The following is a 9,265-nucleotide window of genomic DNA, read 5'->3' as shown; positions in this document are numbered from 1 at the left end:
ATGTCCCTACAATCAGGAATCTGTGTCCCCACAAATCAGTTCTGCAGCACTCATTTTTAGCTCTTTATGTCCACTTGCAAATTTCTTTCTAATCCTTTCAAAATAAAACTACTAGCTATCAGAATATGAGTGATTCATAAATTTTTCAGCAAATACAATATTCCACTGAATTTCTCAATTAATTGCATTAACTTATAATTTAAATTCAAGGAAATATGCCTAAAAACCTTTAATTTTCTAGATGAGTTAGTGACTCATCACAAGACCAGCCCTTGCATGCATAACATATGTACAGCCATATGTTGAAAGGTTGGCAAAACCAAATTCATTATTTTTACTTCTCGTAAAGCTCTCTCTTACTCTCTTTCACGGTTTCTATCTTTCTCACAATTTCTCTCATCTTCCCCACCACTCACCCTTGCTCTTTGAACATCCAAGCAAGGTAAAAGCACTCTTTCATCCTTGTTTCTTAGCATTCTCACCAGTCAAATCAAAGTGATGATGTTTGTGCACCTTGTCCATGGAAAAGTTTAGAACTTTCTACATCTAGCCACTGTTTGAGTCAAGTCTAATCATCTAAATGTTTTTTTTTAATCCTAATATCTGCATATTCGGATTGTGCAGTGGAAAAGCTTTCCAACCCATCTTTTTTCACTCAAAAAAGACATTAGATCATTAAGTTACAGGCAAAACGGTAAAACCCCTTCTTATTCTATGTTTTTTGTGTTGTAAAAACAAGAGAGTCTAATTTTCATTTTTTTTTATCTTTGAAACTTGCATGCAATTGTTCTTTTGTGATCCTTACAGAATTAGCTATCAAACGTAAGTTACTTTGCTCAAAATAGACATTGAATTCACAAGTTATAGTGAAAACGGTGAAATCCCTTTCTTGTTCTGCATTTTTGTTGTTCTAGCAAAAGAGAAGGCTATTTAATTATCTTTACAACGAGATATTCTGAGCTGAAATCCGATATCGTTTGCCCAGTCAATCACCTATAATACACAAGTACCTTCATTTTTACATTTTCTGTAGAAATAGTATAAAGGAATAATTTTTATGCCCTTTGTACTGAGTAGTTTCAACTTCAAAATTAATTTTCATAAACTACATGAAAACAACTTTCCAACGCATATTTTTTTTGTTAATTTTGGACTTTGTTTGAATACTTTATGAAATAAATTACAAAAATGGTGCAAAATCGAAAAACTTGCATGAACAACAATGTATTTTGATTTTCTTCACCTTTCTGTAAGCCAAAAGTGGACTTTTAAATGTTGATTTTGATCCTTAGGATCTTAGCTTTCTAACAAAATTTGTGGATCATCATTTGGACTTTGTTTGAATTTGTTGCACTTAATTTTACAAACATTGCACAAATTTGAAGTTTTCTGACTTTTTGCAATAGGTGCTTTTCTAAATTTTTAAAAATACTAGCTCTTGTTCATTTTGGCTCAAATGATTTTGATAGACTCTTCTCTGAACTAGGAATGCAACGAACAAAGAAATCTTGATTTCTGACACTAGAAAGTCCAGGAAAAAGAGCCTTCAGACTACCTCACTCACCAAGGTAAGAGGGAGGAGGTAGGTATTTCAAGTAAACAGTAAGAAAAGAAATAAGTCGAAAAGGGTTGTCCCTTAACCCTGAGGTGTAGAACACATGTATAATGAGACATATGGTGTTTAAATTACATAATTGACATTTTTGAATCTTTACTTGAGACTTTCGATATTTTAAAATGTGTTTATGAGTATATTTTGATTTTGACAACTCTCAATCTTTAGTTGGGAATTATTTTACACTTGATGTTTGAATAAATATTATTTTATGAAAATTATGAATTATCTTAAGTGAACTAATTACTCAAAGCTTGTTGGAAACCAAAGATCAATTAAATGGAATACTTTATTGAAATGCCCAACATGAGTACGTATGCCTAGTGTACTTGAACAAGTTATCTCGTGTGTTGTACTCTTTAAAAATATATGGTTTAGCATATGTGTTGATTGTGTAAAGCACTAAGAATATGTATATAGGTATATGTAGGCTGAGTAGACACCATTTGTGAACTTGAGCCTTTTGAGGGTGAGAAAATGCGTGATGATACGCTAAGAGAAAATTGATTTGTAAGTATATGCGCTTTAAGGAGTTTAGCCATGATTCTAGCTTCGACCTTGAGTTCAATAATTGAATCTAATGACTAAAACTAAAACTTTATGAAAACTTTGTTTTCTTTCTTTATGAAAATAAATGAGTAGTGTAACTCTAGCCGGATGTTCGGATGGCAAGTGTACCCATCGAGAAGTAATAAATGTAACACCTTAAATTTAATTTTTAAATAAATAAAGAATTTTGCAAATTTTTGAAATAATAAAACTTCCATTTTTAATCCAAATTTCATCAAATATTTTAAAATAAGGAAAGGGGTTACAATCTCTATCAAGTCACTACTACAGGACCATTCAAATACATTAGTTTCAAATTAAAATCCTAGTCCTATAGTAGTTTCATCCGCCCCTTTCACTGAGTCTGGTGCTGATCGTCTTGATTACCTAAAAAATGAGTGTAAGGTGAGTACTCTACACTACCAAAACATACAGTTAAGCATAGAGTCTCACCTTAAGCACATTTCCAATACATTAAACAAATACAAGTACAGGCAACATTATCACTTCCATAAGTACAATTCATGAACTCATGCATACGCACGCCAGCCACACTCACATTGACACTGTGATCACAGATTTACACCATGAATGGTCACCGGTTACCCTCGCCTCACGGATACCACGTGGGCAGTCACGAGTTGCTCAGCAAAGGTAATGGTCAGAGGTCTAGTCAGGAAGAGAGTGTGTGGCCTGTGGTGCACCCGTTCCACAGTCGCTGAACCATTCACAGCACATTACAACGGCATTACATGTCCCAGTCACACATATTTCAGTATACGGCACATAGCCCCCACATTTAACAGTTACGGCACTAGGCCCACATTTCATTTTCATAGCACACACAACACATAGCCCATAATTCATTCAAGATACACAGCCCCTAGCCTATTTCCATTCATATTACACAGCCCTCAGGTCCACATTTTCACAATATACATTCAGATATACACACATGTATAAATGACACAAGTGCCCACACCATATATCTCAACAATTTCCTACCCTCTACTCAGCCACATCACAATATCACACATAAAGGAGTAGGGTAGAGTCCCCCCTTACCTTGAATTGAATACCCACGTCCAAACTCAACCACGGAAATGCTCCCCACACGGTTTTCGGCCTAAACACATGGAAGAATTCCATGAGAACCCCATGAATCACCAAGAACAGAGAAAGGGAAGGAAAACGAAAACCCTAATCGTTTAAAACTCACCTCCAAGCGTTCCCCACACAAATCCAAGCTCCAATCTTGCTCTCGAACGACTTTGAAGGCAAATTAATCGGTGAAAAAAGGCTTTGGGGAATGAGAGAATCAAAGGGAGAGGGAGAAATAACTCTCCCTAAACCCTAACCCCCTTTAAATCCTTTCTAGACGTGACACTCTCGCTACAGCGAGATATTCTCGCTGCAGCGAGGGGACCTCGCTGCAGCGACACACCCACTCGCTACAGCGAAAAAATCAGAGAAAACTACACTCTGGTTTCTGCAGAATCTCGCTACAGCGAGACTGCATCCAGAAATGCACCCCAAACTGTCACTCTCTTGCTACAGCGAGACGTCTCTCGCTATAGCGAAAAAGTGACAGTTTCAGTCCTTCCTCCCAGGGCCCTTTTGCTACAGTGAGAATCCTCTCACTGCAGCGAGAACAGCCCAGTATCTTGCCCTGTACTTAGGCACTTAGCCTATTTTAGCCCAACCAGTCATGCATACAGCCATCTACATATATATACATATTCATAACATATATTTAAAAATACACACATAAATATACATTTAGATTTATATAATTATCAATAATTAATATTACAAAATTTGGGATGTTACAATAAAGGGTTCTTAAATTAAGTTCCCGAAATATCGTCCCATAAGGATTGCTTTCTAATTACCAAGAATTTCCTAATTCAATTGTTTAAGCTTCAAAGATACGAGATTAATTAAAACAAGAATTTATAAAATTAATTATAAAACTAAGGGCAAGAAATACAATGCTCGTCTTGGTTAAACTTATCGAAAAAGAACCTAGGGCATATGGGTTTTCTCATTCAATCTTTTATGTTATTCTTCTATTTAACTGTAAATTTGATTTCCTTATGATTACCAATCATTCATACGAATACTATTAATACCGAATGGTCATGCAATATTAATATTCTTTTCTCTAAATCAACATCCCCAATGGTCATGCAAGACATTAACTTAAGAAAGCTTTAGAAGCCTACGAACTTGTTAATTTAATAACAATTAGAAGAGAAATATTGGTTTGGTCCACCTAATCTTTAGTCTCGTTTTACCCTGTAGATCTATTAATTAACCGAGGTACGGTCGCCTGACAATATAATTAATTAGAATTAAGAATGAAGCGCAATAGGATAAAATCTAATCACAAAACAGAAATCAAATTTAGATTCAAACATCAAAATTTCATAAATTCATGAACAATAGTTCTCATAGCCTTAGCTATGGACTTAGTTACTCATGCTAAAGAAAAGAACTAAAACAATCATAAACAAAGCCATAATCAAAAGAAATAGCAAACTAGAGTATGAGATGTGTTCCCGGTCTTCAAGTACAATTGCTTGAAGCTCCAAGTCTCGCCAAGCATGTGCCAAGGATCCCGTGCAAGAGAGATGAGATCAGAAGTGTATCCGAAAGCCAAAGACTAGATGTCAAAAAAAGGTCCCCTTTACGATGCCTAAGATCTCTTTTTAATAGGTTTTGAAAACCCTAAAGACTCTTGATAATTGGGCTTCTCGCAGATGAGCATGGTCGTACAAGGCCTTAAGCACAACCGTGCATGGGCTCGAAGCACCCTCGTACTTGTTGAAAGGGTCTAGGCTTGTTGACTGCTGCGAAGCTCTAATCTACCATCAATTTGGACCCAAAATACACCCAACATTCACTTGTGGCCTCTTTATACCAAACTGCACAATTAATATATAAATTAGTGTAAACCCAAATAAAATAAAGGTCAAATATGAATATATAGGCTATAAAATAGGGTCTAATTACATACTTATCACTGGGTAATGGTTGAAACTCAAGGAAAGAGATGAAGCTAGTGAGCTTGGAACACTTCGAGGAAGTGCATTAAGGCACGTGTATAAGTACTTACCAAGTCTCTCTCTATATATATGGTTTTGAATAGTTGAAGAAATCATGTGAAATCTTAAATTTGGCTAGTGCCTGTTTGCGTAATTAAGGAAGTGAAACTCTAAAAGTGTGCATGATTATTCAGAAGGCAAATGTGTGTGAAATTTCACTCCCCTGTGAAGGAAATCACAATGTTATTTTATAACTGCTGGTGATAAAGATAGGGATGACCTCGATGTCTAGGGGATTTCATGGAATTGGGTGACTTACCAATAGCCCTATGAGTGCCCTAGGCCCTTGAACTCTGGCTGGGAGTCTCCATTTGATGCTCCTTTATCCTAACCTTCTCCTAAAGCTTATATTGTTAGTCGAGCTAGATCGGTCAGTAGAGGTTCAAGTCCCCACCATACATGTAACTGACTATTGAAACTCCCAACAACTTCTGAACAATAGGATTGTTATGGATCCAAAGTCACATAAACATATAAATGAAATTTTTGCCAAACCAAGAGTTATTATTTGCATGAATCATGCATCATGTAATTAAACTTGTGTTTATTAGATTGTAATAGTTACCATTGTTTTCATGTGATGTATGCTCGTACTTACTTTGTTTTTTTTCTTTTTTGAATAATTATCTACTTCAAAATATATCTCACTCCTTCTTTCCTAGTTGCAATGTATTGTGGTGTTGGATATTTTCTTTTAGTTGTTGTAGACTTTGAGGATGACCCTTCCCCGTCTTTTTCTCCACATTGAGCTAGAATTTGAAGACAACCATATAAACACTGATGAGATGGAGGAGGACCCTTCTAAGGAGTTCTGACTGTCATTTAGTTGTTTCTTTTATTGTTCTCTACTAAATGACTCCACTTGATGTATGGTGGACAATTAGGTACTTAAAGTTTTATTTTGGAAACTTAAGTATAATGTACTTTGTTTAGGCACTCTGATGGTTAAGGATTTCTTATTTATGACTCTTGGATAATTTGTGATTACTTTTAACAATTATGAGATTTATTTATATGACCAGCTTTATGTTATCAGTTATCTTCTGATTTTAATTTAGATGGAATTAAATAGATAGGAAATCAGTTCTTCAATGCACGCGGAAAAAGAATATGAACTCTTTGGGTTCGTGCTTGCACATTGAGTGTACCCTACTCCTGAGAGAGTTCTAGTTGAAGCGATAAATCACATGTTGTATCTCATATTATTAGTAATTGGCTCGTGAAGAGGTGAAAAATATTGAAGTCCACTTGCATGGTTACGCCAATACATGGTATGGTTATATTATTTAAGTGATACTTACTAATATCATGTTTTTCTAAAGGTTTCAGCAATGAGTAAATGAAGAAAATGGAATTTCATGAGTAATTATTACTAATAGGAGAATGAAATGTATCTTTAAAAACTATTGTCTATCAAATGCATGAAGAATCACGTTCCATGTCGTGACCATGTGTCACTTAAAGTATGTAGTAAATAACAAATATCTTACTACTAATAGTGGTATCCATAAACCAGATTGAGTAATCCTAGGTACTCATGTTATTAAAAAAAAATTCATATTTGGTCCAAAACTCTTAATAGTAATCATTATATATTACATATCAAGTTATCCAAAGTGATGTTATCCTTCCCAACACTTAGAGAACCAACAAAATTCTCATATGATGTAAGTAGCAACACCAAGAGTTCATCGCAACATCTTCATCATCAATCTTGATTTCAATGTTATGTATATCAATTAGGATAGAGTTCAACTCATCCAAATGATCTTTCAAAGACAATTCTTCCTTCATGCGAAGCCCAAACGATATTCCCTACAACAACAACTTGTTGCATATTGGTTTAGTCATATAAAGGTTTTCCAACTTCAACCAAAGACTTGTCTCAATTTCTTCTTCAACCACTTCATACATCACCTCATCTAACAAAGATAGTAATATCAATGAACGTACCTCTTCTCTTATACTGCAAGCTCATCATTTACACCATTCTTGGTTTGACCTAAGAGAAGTGCCCATAACCTTTGGTTCTTCAACAAAGCTCATATTTTGAGGCTCTATAGACTAAAATTGTTCTTGTCATTGAATTTCTCGATCTTTACATTCAAAGAGATATTTTTCAAAGAAAAGTTACAATAAAGGTTGTTCACAACATAATCTTCCATACTCAAATATTACCTTCTTGCACTTCTTAACCTCCTCAAAATTCTGCTTCTTCTTTATTCTTTATCAAAACCCACTAAAAGCCCCAAAATTTTGGTAATTCTTGATATCAATTGTCGATGGTAGAAGATATGAAACACCTAAAACAAAGTAAAACACAGAAAATAAGATGAAAAACAAATGTAGAATAATGATAAGTAAAATCAAAGATAGAAAGATAGAATTCAAACAAATTTACATGGTTTACCTAAGATAGGCTACATCTATGAGCAGTATCAAGATCTTCACTATGAAAAATTGAGCATACAAAGATGATCATCCACTAAAGCAATTGCAAACTCTTGTGCAATGTGAAAGAAGAAATAACCTTCTCTTAAACTGAAGAAAATTCTCTCCCTTTTTTTATTTTTACATCACATTATATATATATATATATATATATATATATATATATATAAAATTAACTTGTTATGAATTGACTCTATATAAACTAAGATATGATAAAAGCAATTATAATCAGAAAGTTTAAAAGCAAAAGATTCAGGCAAAAAATGTATGCCCAAACTAGCAGAAACCAAGTACAAGAAGATTCAGAGCATAACCTCATAGTTCCTTCCCTAATACATACGACATAAAATTTCATGCAAAATAGAAATTAAAATGAAGAAAATAGAATTCTAAAAAATATTTTTTACCCTAGAATTTGATTCTTGTTTTGAAATAGAAATATTTCACAAAACATTAATAGAATATGATTATTGGAGATCCTTCGTGAAATAATCCTATTCTTAGTTTGTTATGTTTATTCCTATTTTAAAAATTACATTTCTTAAAAAAGATTTTTTTTCTTTCTATTCTTAGTTTTTTTTATTTTATTTTATAATGAAATATATGTTATATAATACTATATATATATATATAGTTTAATTAAAAATTATATACATATATAAAAGATATTTTATTACATATTATTTTCTTTTATAGAATACAGTTGGTAGAAGGACTAAATTCTTATATTATGATAATGTTAAATATTAAAGTTTAATTAAATCTGTTTAAGAACTTATTCTAAAAAATATACTAGTTTTATAGAAACTTAAAACATAATTAAACATAAATATAATAATAATTTTACTTTTATTTAAGAATCATGTCACAAAACTTTTTAATATATTATTATATTTTAACGTCGTTCTTAATATTAGACATCACTCTTAGGAGTTTGTGTCAAATATGGAAAAAGCCAACAAAATAAAATAAATTCAAAAATATAAATATAACTTGTGTTTTTAATTTTTAACTTTAATACATAATACATTTATTTTAAAATTAAAATATAAAAGTGATATATATTACATACAATTATTTTTTAAAAAAAATTAAAGACATAAGTCATATATGACACATACAACTTTTCTTTTTTATTTTTTTAAAATGTGTAAATTGTATGTGCCATATATAACTTACTAATATTTTTTAAAAAAATATTACATATAAATCATACTTAAGAATGCACCTTAAACTAATTGTGTAAATAATTTAAAATTGACACCGAACATGTAACTTTTAAATTCATATTGCATCATTTATATATATATATATATATATATATATATATATATATATATATATAAGTCTTTCTACTTTATTGGCTAATTAACTTATTTATGAATTTAGATAAGCAAAAGTTATATTACCCATTTTTATGGACTAAAACTCAATTTCCTATGTATTTTATTGGCTAATTAACTTATCTATGAATTTAGATAAGCAAACTTATATTATCAATTTTTATGGTCTATAACTCAATTCCCTATGTCTAATTCAAATG

The sequence above is a fragment of the Abrus precatorius genome, unplaced genomic scaffold, assembly GCF_003935025.1.
Source record: "Abrus precatorius isolate BTA unplaced genomic scaffold, Abrus_2018 Scaffold1, whole genome shotgun sequence".
NCBI lineage: Eukaryota > Viridiplantae > Streptophyta > Magnoliopsida > Fabales > Fabaceae > Abrus > Abrus precatorius.
The sequence above is the reverse complement of the archived record's forward strand: the minus strand, read 5'-3'. Positions refer to the sequence as shown.